The sequence below is a fragment of the Pleurodeles waltl genome, chromosome 1_1 (assembly GCF_031143425.1).
Source record: "Pleurodeles waltl isolate 20211129_DDA chromosome 1_1, aPleWal1.hap1.20221129, whole genome shotgun sequence".
In the NCBI taxonomy this organism is placed as follows: Eukaryota; Metazoa; Chordata; class Amphibia; order Caudata; family Salamandridae; genus Pleurodeles; species Pleurodeles waltl.
In genome coordinates this window covers 287680469-287701166 of record NC_090436.1, presented here as the reverse complement: position 1 = coordinate 287701166, position 20698 = coordinate 287680469, and positions in this window count along the sequence as shown.

The following is a 20698-nucleotide window of genomic DNA, read 5'->3' as shown; positions in this document are numbered from 1 at the left end:
GAGGTCCCCGATGGGCCGGGCTGGTCGTCTGGCTCCAGGGAGACAGAGCTGCTGTCATCGCTGGGGGCCTCTTCTGGGGGTGGGATGGACATCTCTGGACCCTCCGTGGCGGTGTGGTGGCGTTCGGGTCCTGCAGGGGTATAAAGGTATGGTTATTGCTTCTGTGTGTGGCATTTCGTGTGATGGGTGGGTGTCCGTGTACCCAAGTGCAGGCATTTCCTTGTGGGGGCTTTTGTGAGGGTGGCTTGTGGGGGTGATGTGTGTGTGCAGTGGGCATGCTTTGGTGATGGGTGTCCATGCTTTGTGGTCGCATGCAGGGCTTGGTGTTGGGATGGGTGGGTTGTGATGGTGAGCCTTTTGCTAGGGGTTGGTGTGAGGGGGGAGGGGGTAAGGGTGGGGGTATGATTTGGCATGCAGGTGGGGTGGGGGTGGGATGCAGTTGTGAAGATTTGCCTTACCAGAGTCCATTCCTCCGCCTACTCCTGCGAGGCCCTCAGGATGCAGGATGTGCAAGACTTCCTCCTCCCACGCAGTAAATTCTGGGGGAGTAGGTGGGGGTCCGCCGCCAATCTTCTGCACCGCAATGTTGTGCCTTGATACCATGGAACGCACCTTCCCCCGTAGGTCGTTCCATCTCTTCCTGATGTCGTCCCGATTGCGTGGATGCTGTCCCACCGCGTTGACCCTGTCCACTATCCTTTGCCATAGCTCCATCTTCCTGGCAATGGTGGTGTGCTGCACCTGTGCCCCGAAGAGCTGGGGCTCTACACGGACTATTTCCTCCACCATGACCCTGAGTTCTGCATCACTGAACCTGGGGTGTCTTTGGGGTGCCATGGGGTGGTGTGGTTGAGGTGCGGGGTGGCGTTTGTGGTGATGAATGTGTTGCGTGTGGTGGTGTGTGATGTTTGGTGCGTGGATTCTGTGTGGGTGATGGTGTTGTGTGCCTCTGTGTTGTGGGATTGTCTATTCTGTGCTCTCTCTCTAGCCTTCGTCAATGATTCCGGGTCGTAGGAGCATGTGGGGGATGTGGGTGTGTGTTTTATATTGTGTTGGGTGTGTGGGAGTGGTGTTAGTATGTGTCTCAGGTGTGTGTATTTCAAACTGACCAATGTGGCAGAGTTTTCTATGTGTGTGTGTATTTTGACTGCGGCGGTGTGTACCGCCAATGGAATACCGCGTTTGAAAGACCGCCGCGTGGATTTGTGGGTCGGAATGGTATGGGCGTATTTCTGTTGGCGTGACGGTGGAGGTTTGGTCATCGCCATTTTTTCGCTGACCTTTGGTGTGGCGGACTCTTGTGGATGTCGGGTTTTTGGCGGTTTGCCAGTTGCGGGTCAGAACGACCGTGGCGGTTTACCGCGGCCGCGGCGGTGTTATGGCGGTCTTCTGACCGGCGGTAAGCGCCTTTTACCGCCGAGGTCAGAATGACCGCCTATGTTTGGCACAGGCATAATGTGGCACAAGGGGATGCAATGTGGAGCAAAAATGGCTTCCTAATGCCACATTAGTATAAAAATAGACGATAATGTGGCTCTTAGAGGCACTAGGGGCTTGTAAATATGCCCCTTAGTTTCAAACCTTCATGACCATATGGTTGTGCAAAAGTTAATGGTGGTTCTTTTTCTAGTTCATCTTCAAAGATGTATTGGCCTTCATTTGCTGAACTGTAGGCTTCTATGCCTGTCTCTTCTTCCTCAGACACAGTTGAAATAAAGGTCCAGTCAGGTGAAAAATACTTTCTTTTTGGCATTGTGTTTCTCAGTGATTTCTTGAAAGCAAGTGATTCACTATCACTGTTTTTAATTTGTTTCTGGTTCTGATCTTATCGATTTTGCATTTCCCAGTATCTTCTTTTGCAAGTTATATTCACTGCCTTATTTCACTTGGGGCCAGATGTAGCAATATTGCAAATTGCGACTTGCAATTTGCGAGTCCATCCGACTCGCAAATTGCAAGTCGCAATTTGCAATGCAATACGGTGTCTCAGACACCGACTGCGACTCGCTATGGGGTCGCAATGACCCACCTCATGAATATTCATGAGGTGGGTCGCAAATTGCGGCCCCATAGCGAGTATAGGCACTCGCAAACATGGAGGCCTGTTGTAGTCAGCAGACCTCCATGTTCGTGACTGCTTTCAATAAAGCAGTTTTTTTTTTTTAAGTGTAGCCCGTTTTCCTTAAAGGAAAACGAGCTGCACTTTAAAAAAAAAACGAAACCTTTAGTTTCGGTATTTTTTCAGGGCAGGGAGTGGTCCCTGGGACCACTCCCTGCCCTGAAAAAATATTTTTGGGTCCATTCACAAAGTGGAAGGGGTCCCATGGGGACCCCTTCCAATTTGCGAGTGGGTTACCATCCACTTGAAGTGGAAGGTAACTGCGATACGATTTGCGACCGCATACGCGGTCGCAAATGGTATTGCATACCACTCAGACTCGCAAATAGGAAGGGAACACCCCTTCCTATTTGCGAGTCGGAAATGCATTTTGCGAGTCGGTTCCGACTCGCAAAATGCATTTCTGCATAGGAAACTCCGGTTTGCGACTCGCAAACGGCAATTTTTGCCGTTTGCGAGTCGCAAACTGTTTCCTACATCTGGCCCTTATCTCCTTGATGTACTTGTTCAACTTTTGTATCTTCAGTTATGACTACTGCTGAGTCTTCTTCTCTCACAGTCAAACTTGCGCTCTAGCATGAAACAGCAGCCCGACTCACTGTGCTTTCTTCCCCTAGGGGTCCTCGAGATCGAGCTGAAGCTTTTCAAGAGCAGATCAGATAATGGAGAATGTTTCTTTCTGCTGCTCACAGCTTGGCAACAGTTTTTCATTCATTCTCAGACTGAAACTGGCTACTAGTACCTTCACTATAATGTATACTTTCTCTTTCATCAACAGCTCCCCCCTTTAGTTTCAGGGTTCACTTTTCCATTCAATTATCTAACTTTTCTCTCTTGGATCCACACTGTGAACTTGAGCTTGACTCTGTGAATTATTAATTATTGTTGTCACCACCTTTTCATTTACTGTCCTTACTCTTCTTGAGTGAGCCCCATAGATCCACTGATTAGACAGTATTAGTCACAAGAATAACTTGAGTTGAAACTTTTCACCAAGGCTCAGGGCACAGCTGTATTAGTCACTATCACAACTCAAGGTCATGCTGCTTAACCAGGATCCAGTCTGGATCTTGGGGGAACGCTTGGAGGAAGGAAATTTGTGGCTCCTCTCAGATTCCAGAACTTTGTGTCACTGAGATGTGAGGAAAAAGTGGGTCTTTAGCTAAATTTTGAGGTTTGCAAAGGATTCTGGGTAACAGAACCTAGTCAGAGCCCCACACCTCACCCGCAGTCCAGACATCGATAATGCCAAATTCACATTTAAACTAAGGTTCATGTTAAGGGGGGCCCCTCCATTTGAGCGGAGGAGTGTCACCCGCCAAAAAAATCCCCCCATAACGGAAACATAAAATGGTAATAAACTTTGTTTATTACCATTTCATTTTTTAGCACCCCATCCTGAACCGAGTGTCAGGACGGGGCGTGGCAATTGCTGCCAAGTGGCAACAGCAGGGAGCTGTGCACTTGTTTAAAGTGTGTATGTCCCTTTGGCCGGCCGTCTTACAAATGCTTGCCTGACATGCGCACTTTAAAAATCCCTAACCAAACTGTCTTAAGACAGCTGGGTTAGAGAAAGCACAGGCCTCCACCACTCTTGTGAGCATTAAGAGAGCCTGCTCCCACCAACCCTGATGCTGCTTTCATGCTGGTTATCAGAATGAAAGCAGCATCAGGATTGGTTAGTGGTGTTTCCTGGTCCAGCGCGTTGGAGTTTCTAGGAGTAGGAAGCAGCCGCTAGGAATACGCCTGCAGCTAAGTGACTTTTTTTCATTTATATTTATTATTATTATTGTGCCCCGACCCTGCTGTAAACATAAGCCAGCTGCCAATGTTCACATTTTTTAAATGAGTTGCATGGTCTACCTCAGTAGAAGTTGGTATTCCAAATCTAGGTATTAATTCACTTAATAGAAGTTTGGAAACTGTCATGCTGTTGCATCTCATGGTTGGGTAAGCCTCGACCAATTTATAAAACAAGCAGACAATCACAAGAACATATTAAAGTCCATTGTGAACATGCAGCTCAATGGAGTCTGCTTGAAGTCTAATGAATGGGCCTTCTAATTTTCCAATGATGTTCATTATGACTATTGTTCTCTTTTCCTGACTATTTCTCTGACAAATTACACATCTCTGACACAGACCCTTCTGCCATACCTCGGAATTTCATATTGAACCAGTACTTTTTGAAAGTCCTGGTCATTGAATCCCTCCCTATGTGTGTATGCCATGCAAATAAGAGATTATTGACTGTAACATTGAGGCCAGACTCGCGGTGGCAGTCGGACCACCACCAATGCAGTGGTCCGACAGCCACATTATGACCGGTGGACCACCGGCACTGCTACTTTTTCTCTGGCCGATGGCCTGATGGTGCTAATGGTCTTATTCCACAGGGCAGCGCTGGGGATTGCAACTTTCAACGCCATGCAAAGGCTGGTGGAGACTGGGTGCCAGGGGCCCCATGAAGGCCCATGCACTTGGCATGGGCAATGCAGGGGTCCCCATGGGAAGCCTGTTGCACTTTTCACTGCCTAAATTACAGGCAGTGCAAAGCACAACGGGAGCTGTCGCACCCATCGCACTGCAACATTGCTGCTGGCTCTATTATGAGGTGGGGTCAATGTTGTGGGTAGTTTCTCACTGGGCCCCCACAGAGTTTCCGCTCGCTCGCCCAGTGGGATACTCCTAATAGGGCCAGCAGGTGGAAGACCGAACTGGCCTTCTTCTGTCCTAATGAGTTTTCAGCATACTTGTTTCCCATTGTGACTGTGTCATCACTGGCCTTATGGGCTGTACATTTGACCACTGCAGTTTCTCTAGGTTGTTGTATTTTTTCCAAAAGGTAAAGAACATATGAACCGTTCCTGATGGGAGAATCAGAGGATGTCAGAAACCCCCTTCGTGACCACAGCTGCCCAAAATAGTGTACAACTCTAAATCCATTTTTGTTGTCTGTGTAAATTGGGACACCCAATGTATCTGCAAGGCAACAAGCCTCATCAGAACAGACAACTCTGCCACTTGTGCGGATGTCACATTAGGCAAGCTGCATGGAGCCTCAATGATTTCAGAAATGGAATAGACTGTGTAGGTAGCTTTTATTGCTCCTTGATTCTCTCAGAAAAGAACCATCAATAAACCAAGTCAAATCAACCATTTCAAGTGAAACATCTTTAACATCTGGGCTTTCCAGCCACCCGGCTCATGCAGACAGGCAGGGAACTATTCCCTAACTGTATGAGTTAGTTGATTATATAAGTATATGACTAGTGCACTTTAGGGGCCCAATTACTTTTAGTCCTACAATGTTACATGCTGGCCATTCTTATAAATATCTCTCAGAGATTTCTACTGTGTAGTATTTTTCTAGCTGCAGGCTCACAGGTCACTTCCAGTCGTGGGTTATTCAATAATGGCTTCAATGCAGAATTCATTGTGTGAATCCCTACAATTGTTGGCAAGCATGGCCATGCCCATACAGTACAATTCAGAGTATTTACTTCTCTTTTAGGTCTGTTAGGTGTTTTCATGAGAGTGAGATTTAATGAGATTGGTGCATCCAAACCTCTTTGTAATTTATAATGAAGTACTTGTCTTATATTATGGAACCAGTGAGTGTGTGCAGAACCTGAGCTTCCAAATAGTAAATGCAAAATTTTGGGTCCCAAACCCCACCTCTACCTCATGCAGTAATTGTATATGTTTCCAGCTTATCCTAGCTTTTTTACCCTGCCAAGCCAACTTCAACAGTGAAGAGCTAAGCTGCGTGAAAAGCTATGATTTAGTGGGGGCTGGAGGTTCTGAAGTCGATAAAGTATTTGTGAAAGAACTGTTATTTTCATTATACCAATGCAGCTGGCCATTGAAATATGCATCTTATTCCATTTGTCAATATTAGAAGCTATCTTATCCATGCATACCCCATAACTGGCACAATACAGTGTGTCTATATGCCAGTGATATTGTATACCCACACACATAATCGGATCCTAGCTCCACTGAATGGAATATTCCATTAAAATAGCAGTGATACTGTTAGTCAAGGAAGCTATGATTGTTTAATACCAGTTTACAGTAAAACCAGACCACTGGCCGTATGCTATTTCCTTTACTGACGGGATTAAGGTTGATTTCAGGGTTTCTGACCAAAAAAATGATGTCATCCTCATAGAACAATAACAGTATTCTGAATCTTCCAAACTTAATACACCTTTCACCATGGTATTCCTGTAACATACCTGCTAGGGGCTGCACCACCAAAGCAAACATTATTAGTGATGGGGGAAAACCTGATGTATAACCAGCTTAATGTCTATTTGCACAGACAGCACATCATTCACCTTCACCTCCGTGAGAGCGTGTGGTTTAACAACCTGAACAGCCGACCTCAGAGCTGAGGAAACGTGGTTAGAGTGTCCTCGGGTCAACATCCTGTGATTCTGGGCAAATCTCTTAATCTCCAAGTGCCTATAATTCAGTGCCTTGAGACCTATATCGGTGATTTGCCAGGCTTTACAAATCCCATATTAATTTATTTAAATTAATAGCTTGTTTAGAAAGAATGTTTATCCATCTTACCAAGTCACAGACCAATTCCATTCTCTCCAATGTGGTGAACAGGAATGACCATGCAATAGATTCAAAAACCTTGGATGAATGTAAAAATACAATTGCGGGGCATGGTCTCACAATGGAGGAAGATGGGTGCCTGACGGGAGCGCTCTGCGAGGCGGCTGGGCTTGGGCCAGAGACAGGGACGCTATAGAGGCACGGGGCCTCTTTCCATGGTTGTGGGGGCGGCTGGGGGATGCTGCGGCAGCGGTGGCGATCCCCGGGGACGCAGCGGACCTGCGGCCCCGGGTGAACTGGTACGGTGGGAGTGCGGCCTAGGACAGGGCTAGGAGCCACGGCCTCCCGTGCTTGGCAGACCTGGCACGGCTCCCGTGTGTGGCCAAATCAGGCTGCAGTGGAGCGGGAGCTCCTCCACGTTACTCCCCCTGCGGCCCCCCCCACCACTACCACTGTAAGCCCCTTGTGGTGGGGGCCTACAATTGTGTCCCTCTGCTGTGCCCCTGGAGTAGCTAGAGTGGGGCTGGCGCCGGGCACTATCAACGGACCTGTGCTGCACTGGGGGCCCAGTGGTGAGTCGTCTCTTTATTGGGAGTGCCATCTTCTCCTCCCTGCACTTGCCTCCCCCCTCAGATGGAGGACCCTTGCTGCCACGACAAGGGCATGTGGACCAGCGGAGGCCATGCTGACAGCGCTGGGGTGTGTGGAGAGGCTGGATGGACGTGCTGGCTGCTTCTCGGTGATGGGCGACCTGTTATTGCAAGGTCTGCCCACTTGTTGAGTACGGTGCCCCCATGTGCCCTCTACTGCTTGGGACGGACGGGAGCCCCAGCTAGAGCAGCCTTTACTGAAGCCAGACGCAACGCCGAATGCAGGGAGGAAAACGTTACCGCATTCAGAGTGGCACCCCATTCCGGACTGCTCTTTGGTCTCTATGCCCTCTCCCAGCTGAATAAGACGGAGATGGACAGGCCTACTACAATGGCATTGTGGTGACACAGGATCCCGGTTGCCTAGCCGTCCCGTAACTCCCCCCATTTGCCTTGCGACCATTACAGGGGCTCGCTGGGGCTCTTGGAGGCCTTCTACCATACTGATGGGACAGCGCGTAGCCCGTGTCCCTTGACTCCCCACCTTCCCTCATTGAGAGTGCTGGGTGCGGTGGGGAGCAATAACAACGACAACAGCAACAACACCGATTGTCCGACGGTGGGCCACGACGTGTTGAGTGGCCTGGGCTCTCCGACTGGCGGAGTGCCCACGCCCCTCAACACAGAGTCTGAGGCTCCTGCCCTTTGTCATTGTACCTCCTCAGCAACATCCAAAAGCCTACTTTCCCCCAGGCTGCGACCTTCTTCCTTTGTTGGGGCTCGGGTTGTGCGGTGGGCCTCGTTCGGACTGCACTGCCAGCTGGATACCCTGTGTTGGAGGCCAAGACCCTCCCACCTCTCCTCCTCCCTGCCATCCGACCACGCAGAGTTTGGCTGACTTTAACCCCAGGAGAGGACCACTGGGACCCCTAGTTTCTTACACCACCACTACTAGGCCCTGCGGCAGGGTTGGAGATGCCAGACGGCAAGTCGTTCAACAAGAACTCGGGCAAACCAGCGAGACAGTTGCTATTTACTGAGGCCTTACTTCAGTCGAAGGTGCCACCCCCTACCTTGGCGGCGCCACCTCCCGCCCGACACCACCCAATGGCAGACTCGGCCCAGGAATCCACTATGGATAGTATTCTCCAGGAAATCTCAGTGGTGGGCCGCAGGCTGGAGGGGCTGGACAGCGCAATGATCTCCTTGACTGCAGATACTAAATCCATTTGACTGGATATTGCAGGCTTCCAAACCCGCATACTGGGGCTGGAACAAATGGGTGACAACGATAGAGGCTCAGTTTGCTTCCTCTCAGGATAGGGATCAAGAACTTCTAGAACTTCTGTTTCTTCACAGTAAGATGACGGACCTAGAGGACAGGAGCTGGAGGGACAATGTCCGATTCCTGGGGTTTCCCGAAAACATTCAAAGTGAGGACATTCAAGCATTTTTGCGAGAGATGCTGCCCAACTCACTGGCATTACCTTTGACCCACCCCTGGAGTTCCAAAGAGGGCATTGGCTGGGTCCTCCGAGACCCGACACAGCCACCCGGCCCGGACCGATCATACCCTGCCTTCTTCGTCATGGCAAGCCCATCAACTAATACAGAGAGCACGCACGCAATGTCCCTGCCCGATGGACGGCAGGTAGTTCGAATGTCAGCGGACTTCTCTAAGGAAACTAGTGACCATGGGAGGGCGTTCCTGGCCCTCCGACCCAGGCTGCATCGGATAGAGGTGAAATTTGGCCTGTTCGAATCGGCAAAAATGTGGATAATGAAAAATGGTATGTCCAAAGACTTTTATGACCCAGAAGACCTGCGCTCTTTCTTGGATGGCGCGTCGCCCATGGAGACTTCCACCCCGAATCCACCTCGGGACCCAACGGTCATTGACCGAAATGCTTTGCCTCAAGACCTTGCCCCAGAAGACTCAGGGTTTGACCACCACCCTACTGTCTCCCACCCCAGGGGACGGACCTGGAGAGACTCATGAACAGCCATGACGACAGGGGGCAGGTGCTGCATGCGGTGGCGATTCACACGTAGGTGGCGGACAGAGACAAGTCCCGTTCCCCCTTGAAGCCCTCGGTGGAACCCACTTGAACTTGCTATTTCCTATTGGGCTGCAGAAAGTGGAGAGCCTGGCGCCTCTGACCTATATTATTGCAGGACGTTGGGTGTTTTGTTATTTTGTTATTCTTATACAGCAATATACAGTAATGTTGTCATACAGATGTAATGTGGATACTACATAGGTTCATAGGACTACTCAGACCCTATTGGGACTGATGGCACGATGGACATTGCGTATTTTCTGAGCCTTGCAGCCCCACAGTTAAGTTAACTTAACAGCTCATATTATAATGCTAACTGATTGATCGTTCATCACTTTTGAATTTTCCTTTTGAGGTTCTGGTGTTGATATTTATATTTATATGGACCAGCTTTGTTTATTTCTGTCCCCTTCCTTTGCTCATGCTCAGCTTCGCTTCCCTCCCCTCTTTCCCCCATTCCCCCCTCCTTCGTTACGTGCAGCAACATAGACACAATAACGGCCTTTGCCAACCCTCCCCCTTCCTGGCCCCCCTTCTTTCCCTGGGGGGGAGTCAGCTGCCCTCACCCAGCGTCCCCCGGCAGGCTAGCTCTCACATTGTGCGCTGTTGCGTTCCTTCAGTCTAAGTGGGGGGTTATCGTTTTGGAGGCCGTGGGGGGTCCGCACCATGGGGTGGTGGCGGTCCCACTGGGACTCTCTGGGTTCAGGTATAGACCCGCAGATTAAGGTTTAGGATCTCTGGGACTTTTGTTTTGCTCCATCCTTTCTTTCGTTTCTTTACCTCCTCCCCCTCCTCCCTTATCCTTTTCATACTTTGTTTTTAATTATCTCCTTTCCCTGAGCTGGGATCAGTTTTGCTTTATTATCTCTGTCTCTTGCTTGTCTTAGCCCCGCTCTTTTCATCACCCCTTTTACACGCTTTCCTTTCTTTCTCCTTCGCCCTATCCTCCCGCCCTCTTATTCTATTATATCTTTTTACACTTTCTTTTTTTTATATTTCATATTTTTGCTCTCCATCTTGCACCCTCTCATTCCTCTTCCCCTTGGTGTCTTTTTATATTTCGCTCCTCTTTATCTCTGTCCTCTCTACGCTTCTCTCCCCCACTCATAATTCTCCATAGCATCCACCCTTGCCACTACCTCTAGCCTCTCCTCATGGCTGGACATTCGCCCGCCTTACCCACCCCGTTACGCGTTGTTTCTCTGAACATTAATGGTCTCACCCACTTCATTAAACGGAAGAAAATACTCTTGTGGCTCAACACCAAGCGGGCGGATGTAGCTTTCCTTCAGGAGACACATCTGACCAGGCTTGAATCGGACAAGCTACGACGGGACTTGGTGGGGACAGTGCTGTCCAGTTGTAGTCCTCCCCTGCAAGACGAATGGAGAAGTGCGGTGTTGCGATATTACTGCAGAAAAGCCTTCCTTTCACAGTTACCAAAACGTGGGTCAACCCAGAGGGACGCTATGTGTTTGCCAAATTGAAACTAGGTGGTTCTTCACTCTGTGTGGGTTCCGTCTATGCCCCACCTGGCTCCAAAAGGCATTTTTTTCTACATATCAACCGTCTCCTGACGGAGATTGGGGCTTCCGATACATAATTGGTGGAGACTGGAATCTGACTAGAGATGCAATACTGGACAGGACTGGGCCTATGGATACCACTAATAACAGAGACAGAGCCTTGCAGTCTGACGTAATGCAGGACAGTGGCTTAGTAGACTTCTGGAGATTGACACATCCGGCAGATAGGGAGTATACCTTTCTATCTCCAGTCCATAGTACTATTTCTTTATTTCGCATAGCCTAGTGACGCACACACAGGATGCTCAAATATTAGGCGGGGGTCTGTCGGACCACTCCCCGATTCTTTTAGTTATCCAGCTGGGTCTGGTATCCCCAGGCCGCAAGCCATGGCGATTTGCTGTTCACCGCTACCAAACCCCTCAAGGGAAGGCGCAGCTGCAAGCACACGCATCCACCTACTTCTGGGACAACCTCGGCTCAGTGACATCTAGGAGGGTTACCTGGACATCGGCCAAGGCAACATTATGGGGCCACATGATGCATGATGCTGCGCTAGCCAACAAGAACAGGGCGGGGCAGCAAGCCATCTTAGAAACTGACATTGAACGCTTGACTCAGCAATACACAGCCTGCCCCTCCCTCCCCACCCGTAGGGAATTGGAGAGAGCCCATATGGCTTTGAACAAACTCTTTACTTCTCAGGCTGAATACGCGCTTCAGCGCTTACAGGGTCGCCACTATGAGCAGGGGAAGAAGGCTGGCTGCTTGTTTGCAGCTCAGCTTCACCAGCGAGTGGCGACCCTAGCTATACCGGCCATCAAGGCCCGTACGGGGGAGACTCTCACAACCGCAAGAGATAGTAGATGAATTTGCGACCTTTTACTGTCACTTCTATGCCCCGAAATCGCAGTCTTCTCTTACCCCGAGAGAGGCTTTTCTCAATACAGTAACTTTGCCCTCGCTTTCCGACAAGGGCCGAAAAACTGCTGGGGGAGGACATCACCCGGCAGGAACTCTTACAGATTGTCTCCGCTCTCCCATATCTCCCATATCATAAATCGCCCTGTGAAGACAGATTTCCTGTGGAATTCTACAAGTGGGCGGGAGAAGAAACGCTGGATGCCCTACATGGGGCGCTGGATGAAGTATGTCAGTTAGGCTCTCTGGGGTGATCTCCAACACCGCCATAGTTGCCGTTATACCAAAACCTGGCCGGGACCCTCTACTTTGTGGTAGTTACCGACCCATATCCCTCCTGAACGGTGATATCAAGATATTTGCCAGTGTCCTGGCGAATCGCCTGCGTAAGGGCATCCCGTCTCTCTTACACCAGATGCAGGTCGGATTCATGCCGGGCCGCAACTCAAGGAATCATCTGTGTACCCTTTGCCACGCCCTGTGGGGTGCTCGGGCCATGCCGGATGACGTGCTCACATAGCCCCTTGATGCGGAAAAGGCATTTGACCGCATAGAATGGCCATACTTATTTGCAACATTGGCGAAGTTCGGGCTGGGTGATCGAGTTATCTCCAAAGTCCGCCTGCTATATGACCATCCTACGGCATGGGTAAACTGCGGGGGCTTTCTCTCGGATCCTTTTCCTATTGGTGGAGAAACACGGCAGGGGTGCCCTCTTTCCCCCCTGCTGTTCCTGCTGGTGTTGGAGCCACTGGCGGCTGCCATTCATGCATAGCCCTGGATAGCAGGTCCTCCCTCTTCCAGGCGGCACCACCTCTATACTTTACCTGTACGCTGACGTTGTCCTGCTCACATTAACCGACCTCGACCATTCACTGCCTGCTCTTATGGAGATCATTGAAGATTTTGCTCCCCTTTCCGGCATCAGGTAAACTGGGACAAGAGCGAGGCCCTCCCCCATTCCCGGGGGATGACAAAATTGGTGCTCCTGGGCTTCTCATTTCATTGGACCCCAAAGCGCCTTAAATACCTGTGAGTATTTATCAACCGTGGCCTAGAACGAATGGTGGCAGACAACCTAGACCCCCTCATCGCACGCATGAGACTTTACTTTGACAAATGGGCACAGCTAAGCCTCTCCATGTTGGGCAGATTGCAGGCGGTGCAGATGGTCACTGTACTGCGCTTCACATACATGCTGGCACTTTTGCCCTCAAGGTACCCCTCTCCACATTGAGATCGGTGGACGCCGCAATCAGGTCCTTTGTGTGGGGGTCTATGCGCCCCCGTCTAGCACCGGCCAACCTAATAGCTCGCAGATCACACAGTGGAATGGGACTCCCCTCGGTGGAACATTACGCTTTGGCCCTCCACTTGTCACCATTGGCTGAGGCCCTGTCCGACCCCGCAGAATCGTCGCAGTGGATATCCGTGGAGAGAGAATTGCTCTGCCATGCAGGAGGCCTTAATGGGCTTTACTGCATGACTCCTGTGCCCTCTCACGACCCGAATCCAATTCTGAAGGCGACCAGTGTGGCATGGCAGATGGCTCACCGTCTTTTGGGGATCCACCCCTTTCTCCACGCCCAGGCTCCCTTGTGGTACAATGATAGTATACTCATAGGTGGAACAGCCCTTAACTGGCCGCAATTGAGAGACGCCGGTCTTAACTGCCTAATCCAGGTGCTGGAGAACAGTAGGATCAAACCTTTTGACAGTTTGCAGGAGGAATTCCGCCTACATCCTGCACAGGAGTGGAGATACATGCAACTCCGGCATTGTATGCGTCACCACCCTGACGTGGCCCGACGAGGGCAGCAATCATCACCCACAATAGCTTACTTACGACATGGGGGAGACACAAGGGTGTAATGTCTGGCTTATATGAAGTCCTTACCAGACACCTATACTCTTGGCCTGTCCTGGATAAACTGCGTTTACAATGGCAAGCACGCCTGCAGCAGACTTTTGATGAGGAGGACTGGGCAGACATGGTGAAAGCGTTAGACAGAGGTGCGCGCGAAGCTCGTTTAAAGTTCTGCCTCTTCAAAATACTTCACGATTGGTACTGGACCCCAGTGAAGTTGCATAGGACCGGGCTTCTCCCGCATGCGTCATGCTGGTGCTGTGCAGACCCACGCTGTGACTTGCTCCACGTACTCAGTAGCTGTCCGTCAGTACAACCCCTATGGAACTCGGTGGAATGTGTCCTGTCGGAATTCATGTTGCTTCCAACCCCTTTACCCCTCTCATTACTCCTGCTGCACGACATGACCTCCCCCCTGGCCTTATCGTGACTGCAAAAGAGGCTTCTACATACAGCCTTGGCTACCACGAAAATATGCATCCTGCTCCACTGAAGATCTGCCACTCCCCCCGCACCCAAGGAATGGATTGTGGCGATGACTCTCATAGCCACACATGAGAGAGTCATATAACCTTCAGGATCAGCCAGTCATCTTTGCTCAGGCATGGGCGCCCTTCCTTACGGGTGTCCTGACTGCATCATCGTCGTCATTATTGTCCCCAGTTAATCTCATGCACCTCCCACGCCCTTTCCCTTCCCCCCCCTTTTCACATTTTCTACCTTCTTACCGTCCTTGCCCTGCAGTCACTGCATCCGTCAGTCTGGTCTAGTTATCCTTCTCCCCACCTTACCCCCCTTCTATATATATATATATATATATATATATATATATATATATATATATATATATCATTTTATCTATTTTCTTCTACTTTCTTCTATCATCTTTCTTTCCTTTTCCGACACCAGTCTCCCCTTCCCCGCCCGGTTTTGTTTTCCCTTCCTGCCCCCCATCCTCTTTTCCTTTTTCTGTACATTTCTCAACAAGCCTTGCAAGATCTGGAGGTGTCTCACCTTTCTCCCATTCATGTCTCCATACCCCTTATTTTTAGAATCACCAGAACGCTAAGGCGCAGCTTATCCTTGCTTCTGATCCTACCTTGCCTGATAACCTTTGTTGCGGGACAGATTACACCTGCGATAGTTGTATAGAATATTTGACCATAGTGACTCTCACCAATGGAGGAGTCAACACACAGGGATGCAGGGTTACAATGTGGAGACCCCACTTTGGAAGGTTACCCGAACAAGCTGGTTGCCCCCTCTTTTGGCAGCATACTTCTCTGAGACCTACATTATCTACCTACCATCCTCCCCCTCCCTGCTCCCCCTCTCTCCTCCCCCTTCGGCGTTGGTGTTCTGTTTCCCATCGTCAATTGCCCCCACCCCATCCCTAATATTCTGTCATCTTCTTCTGGCATTCTTTTTTCATTCTTTCCCTGCCACCGTTTGAATATGCCATTGCCCATGTCTATGCTTTGTTTCTATAGTCCTGCCTCAGGCAAAGCTCTTGCGATCTTTGGACCATATTGTGCAAGATCCGTTATCAGTTAAATACTGCTCTTTTTGGTTTACTTATTTGCATATGGATGCTGTGTTAAAATGTATCTTCATTGCTTTTCCAAAATACTAATAAAAAAATACAAGCCAAAAAAAATAAAATACAATTGCAGCTTTAATGTTACGGTCTCTTTGATGTGTGGCAGCAAATAGTGTGCGTAAGTTATCAGCAGTGGATCTAAGAGGGATAAACCTGGATTGGTCCAGCAGCACCAAGTGGTACAGCAAGTGTGTCAATCTGGCAGCAATTATCTTAGCAAGGATCGTATTGTCTATATTGATAAGCAGCAATAGTTGATATGATTCACACCTATTAGAAAGTTTACAAAGTTTCAGGAGTGTGATCACAGTGACCTCTGGCATCATTAGTGGCAAGAACCCATTGATTATTGACTCTTCCTATACCATTAGCAATACAGGAGCAAGTTCCTTACTAAATTCCATGTAGAAGACACATGTGAAGCCATCACTGCTTGGTGCCTTATTATTTTTCAAGTCCTTAATGGCCCTTCAAATCTCTGCAACTGTGATTTTGGCACATAATGGGGCAGATTTACAAGAAACTGGTGCATCAGCACTTATCCACAAGTTTTCTTGTGTCACCCCTGCCCCTCCTAACAACACCATGGGTGCGCCCTATTTACAATACGGCACACCATGCTGGTCGTTAGGCCAATAGCGTCAAACTTTTTAACACTATTGCGGTTATTTGCTGCACTAGCATCAAAAATGTTGATGCTAGTGCAGCAAAGTGCAGGGATGCCCACTGAATTCAATGGGTGTGTCATTTGAACGCCTGCTCTTAGAAAAATGGAGCGCTGAAATCTTGTAGATTTCACTGTGCCATTTTTTCTGGCCTCCATGCGCTGGAACGCCTCCTTTGCATACATTATGTGGTGCAAAGGGGTGCAAAGTGGAACAATGCATGCATTGTGCCACTTTGTAAATCTGGAGCAGCAAAAATGCCTTAATTAGTGTAAAAATAATGACGCTAATGTGGCGCAAGGAGACGCTAGGGGCTTGTAAATATACTCAAATGTTTCCTGTTCAGTACTGCTCACCCACACTAGTGTAACCTTTTCCAAACTATAATTTATATCTGCAGTGCCATGAGCATCCCCACATGTAAATCGGTATAGCATTGCATGAAAACTTGTTAAATTCCTTCCTGTTTATATTGCGTGGTACTGACTTCATCAAAACTACAGTTGATGCTGCCCGCTGTGGCCTATTGAGGTTGGCTAACGTGTGTTCTAGTCCAATGGTTCCCAAACTTTTGACTTTTGTGGACCCCACTTTATCAATATTGGAAGCTGGGCACCCCCACTGAATCATTATTGGAATCTGGAGACCCTCACTGATTCATTACTGGAAGCTGGGGGATCCAATCTTTTAAAATTGTTTAATTTTCTAAGCAGTTGCGGACCCCCTGAGGAGGCTTTACAGATCCCCAGAGGTCCCTGGACCACTGGATGGGAACCACTGTTCAAGTCTATCCTAGTCTAGTCTAACCTCGCTATATGTGCAGGCAACAGCGTATTTGCTTAAAAATGTAATTTCTGTATCTACTTTTTCTTGGTACTCGTGTAGTTTTGCATGCATGTCTCGGAACGCATCTACAGATCCCAAATTTTTAAATTCTGCCACCAGTTTTTCTAATCTGTCACAGATCGATTTTAGTATTCCATGTCCCTTAGCTATACATTACCACGTCATTAAAGACGTCCCAGGGCACCGCATATGAGTCCACCGAGCCATTATTAGTGTCAAATTATCATATGATGTCCTGTCTAATTGCTTCCTTAAAGGCACTATCCAGCAGCATAGCTTCACAAGCTCCTCAATCTGTGTGTGAATGGATAATGTGGCAGTGCTATTGCTAAGGCCACCAGGGAAGAGTATGAGTATGTACGTGAAAGATGCTGGATGTCACAAGTCCAGTTGGTCACATCCCACATGCCAAGCCTATAACCTGTTGTAAAGGCTGAATTGTGGAATAATGCATGACGTGTAACATCTCGCTCCCTGATGTCCAGAAGCACCAGATGCTCACCAAGTCGTGCTATTGTAGAATGGTATGGAGTGTGTGCCCTTCGCACTGGGGTGGGCCCTATCTCTGTTACTCATGCTATGAAGAGTCAAGTGAAGCATCACAGTATGATCTCCAACCCAGATAAGAACAGCTTGCTCCAGCTGCAGACTTTATGTATTTACTGTAATGATTTGAGCTATATGAATTTTTAAGACAAAATTTGTCATTTGAATTCTCCCCTGTAATATCACGAACAGTTCCTCTGGGTCAGAAATGTCTTCTTTATGGGTATGTCGCAATCCACTATGAATAAGCACCGCTCTCCCCGAGCATATGGGGAGTTTGAGGCAAAAGACTGATGTTTAGCTACGTTCAGCTCCCGGTCCCGAATAAAATAGGTCTCCTGTAATTATAGTATGACTATTGCATGTCAAGAGGCATATGCTAATATCTGGTTTTTTTGGAGGATTGTTCAACTCTTGCACGTTCCACGTCATGAACTTAAATTTCAGCATAGTGACACTAGTTTTACTAAACACATGTCACCCTTCAATTCTCTGTGTATGAGTGTTTTTACCACTCCCATTTGAAAGTACTCATTCAGTGACCACTCAGTCATCACAAATTGAACTTCGACCATAAACCCTCGGGTAGGTCGCTCCCCTGCTCACGCAGCGCCTCCAGTCCCTGACTGCCTTCCTCTCCTGTGAGTGTGCTCCCCCCTTCTTGCCCGTGTACCCCGAGTGCTTGTGCTTCTGCTGGTGCTGACTAAAAATCCCTTTTCTCTCCTTGTATCCCGTGCGTGTGCCCCCGAGTGACTGAAATTCCCTTTTCTCTCCTTGTATCCCGTGCGTGTGCCCCCGAGTGCCGTGCACCGTCCTCCCCTCTCAGCCCCTCCTTTTTAGTAGATTTCAGTAGGCTCTTGTTCCCTTTTTGCCGTCTTGCCGCTTTTTCCCGCCGCTCCTACCGCGCTTTTCCCGCCGTTTTTTGCCGCTCTTTTTTGCCGCTCTTTTTTCCCGCTTCCAGCTCCCCTGCCCGCCCACCTCCCGCCTCCCAGCTGACCCCGCCTCCCCACCTACCCCTTAAATGGCGGCCGCTGCGAGGCAGAGGTAGCGACCACTGACCCTCGGGTAGGTCGCTCCCCTGCTCACGCAGCGCCTCCAGTCCCTGACTGCCTTCCTCTCCTGTGAGTGTGCTCCCCCCTTCTTGCCCGTGTACCCCGAGTGCTTGTGCTTGTGCTGGTGCTGACTAAAAATCCCTTTTCTCTCCTTGTATCCCGTGCGTGTGCCCCCGAGTGACTGAAATTCCCTTTTCTCTCCTTGTATCCCGTGCGTGTGCCCCCGAGTGCCGTGCACCGTCCTCCCCTCTCAGCCCCTCCTTTTTAGTAGATTTTAGTAGGCTCTTGTTCCCTTTTCGCCGTCTTGCCGCTTTTTCCCGCCGCTCCTACTGCGATTTTCCCGCAGTTTTTTGCCGCTCTTTTTTGCCGCTCTTTTTTGCCGCTCTTTTTTCCCACTTCCAGCTCCCCTGCCCGCCCACCTCCCGCCTCCCAGCTGACCCCGCCTCCCCACCTACCCCTTAAATGGCGGCCGCTGCGAGGCAGAGGTAGCGACCACTGACCCTCGGGTAGGTTGCTCCCCTGCTCACGCAGCGCCTCCAGTCCCTGACTGCCTTCCTCTCCTGTGAGTGTGCTCCCCCCTTCTTGCCCGTGTACCCCGAGTGCTTGTGCTTGTGCTGGTGCTGACTAAAAATCCCTTTTCTCTCCTTGTATCCCATGCGTGTGCCCCCGAGTGACTGAAATTCCCTTTTCTCTCCTTGTATCCCGTGCGTGTGCCCCCGAATGCCGTGCACCGTCCTCCCCTCTCAGCCCCTCCTTTTTAGTAGATTTTAGTAGGCTCTTGTTCCCTTTTCGCCGTCTTGCCGCTTTTTCCCACCGCTCCTACCGCGCTTTTCCCGCCGTTTTTTGCCGCTCTTTTTTGCCGCTCTTTTTTGCCGCTCTTTTTTCCCACTTCCAGCTCCCCTGCCCGCCCACCTCCCGCCTCCCAGCTGACCCCGCCTCCCCACCTACCCCTTAAATGGCGGCCGCGCCTAAGGCAAGCCCGTCTGCGCCCGTCCGCGCCTGGACCGCGCCCAGCGCCCGAACCCCTGGCCCCCGCGCCCCCCGTCTGACCTATGACTCCGCCACCCTCGCCAACCTCAACCCCGCCCGCGCGCCGGGCTGCTACCGCGCCACCCCCAAACGAACCCAGGGACCCTTCACCTGCAGCAACTGCCGCTTCACCTGCCTACGGACCCACACCGCCACCACCAAGAACGACGCCCCTGGAAGCAACCTCGAATGCATCCTGGTCAACACCCGCTCCGTCCACAGGCACGCCATCGAACTGTGGAACCTCATCAACTCAACGAACCCAGACATCGCCTTCCTCACCGAGACCTGGATGAACCCCTCCTCGGCACCCGACATCGCCATAGCCATCCCCGACGGCTACAAAATCATCCGGAGAGACCGCTTCAACCGCACCGGAGGAGGCATCGCCATCGCACACAAAAGCTCCATCAGCATCTCGACCCACACCGACAACTCACTTCCCGATGCCGAACACCTCCACTTCGCGATCCACATCGACCCCAAGACAACCCTAAGAGGCACCCTCATGTACAGACCACCAGGACCCCGCACCAAGTTCAGCGAAGACATCGCAGACTTCGTCAACCCCCACGCACTCTCATCCACCGACTACATCCTCCTAGGAGACCTCAACTTTCACCTGGAGAACCACACCGACAACAACAACACCGCCGTTCTAGACAACCTCGCCAACCTGGGACTGAAACAACTGGTCAACACCCCCACCCACTACGCCGGACACACGCTCGACCCCATCTTCTCCTCAAGCAAACACATCACCTTCAGCCACACCACCGAACTCACATGGTCGGACCACAGCTGCGTCCACTTCAGCTTCAAGAAAACCACCGTGCATCACCACACCCGGCAACCACCAAAAAGACACTGGAACCGAATCACCACAGAACAACTCGCAGCAACGCTCTCCCTGAACCAACCCACCAGCACCAGCAACCCCAACGAGGCCGCCAACAACCTCACCAACTGGATCTTCGACTGCGCCAACCTCCTGGCCCCTCTGAAGCCCCAAACCAACACCAACAACCACAAGAAAAACTCCTGGTTCACCACTGAACTCAAAAACTCCAAGAAAGAATGCCGCCTCCTCGAGAAGACATGGCGCCTCAACCCGACAGAGGAAAACCTGACAGCTCTCAAGGACTCCACCCGCCAACACCACCAACGCCTCCGCACCGCACGAAAAACAGCCTACCAGAACAGACTTGACAACAACGCCCACAACAGCAAGGAACTATTTGGCATCGTCAAAGAGCTCTCCAACCCGGACGCAGAAACCAACCCCATCCCTCCCTCACAGGACCT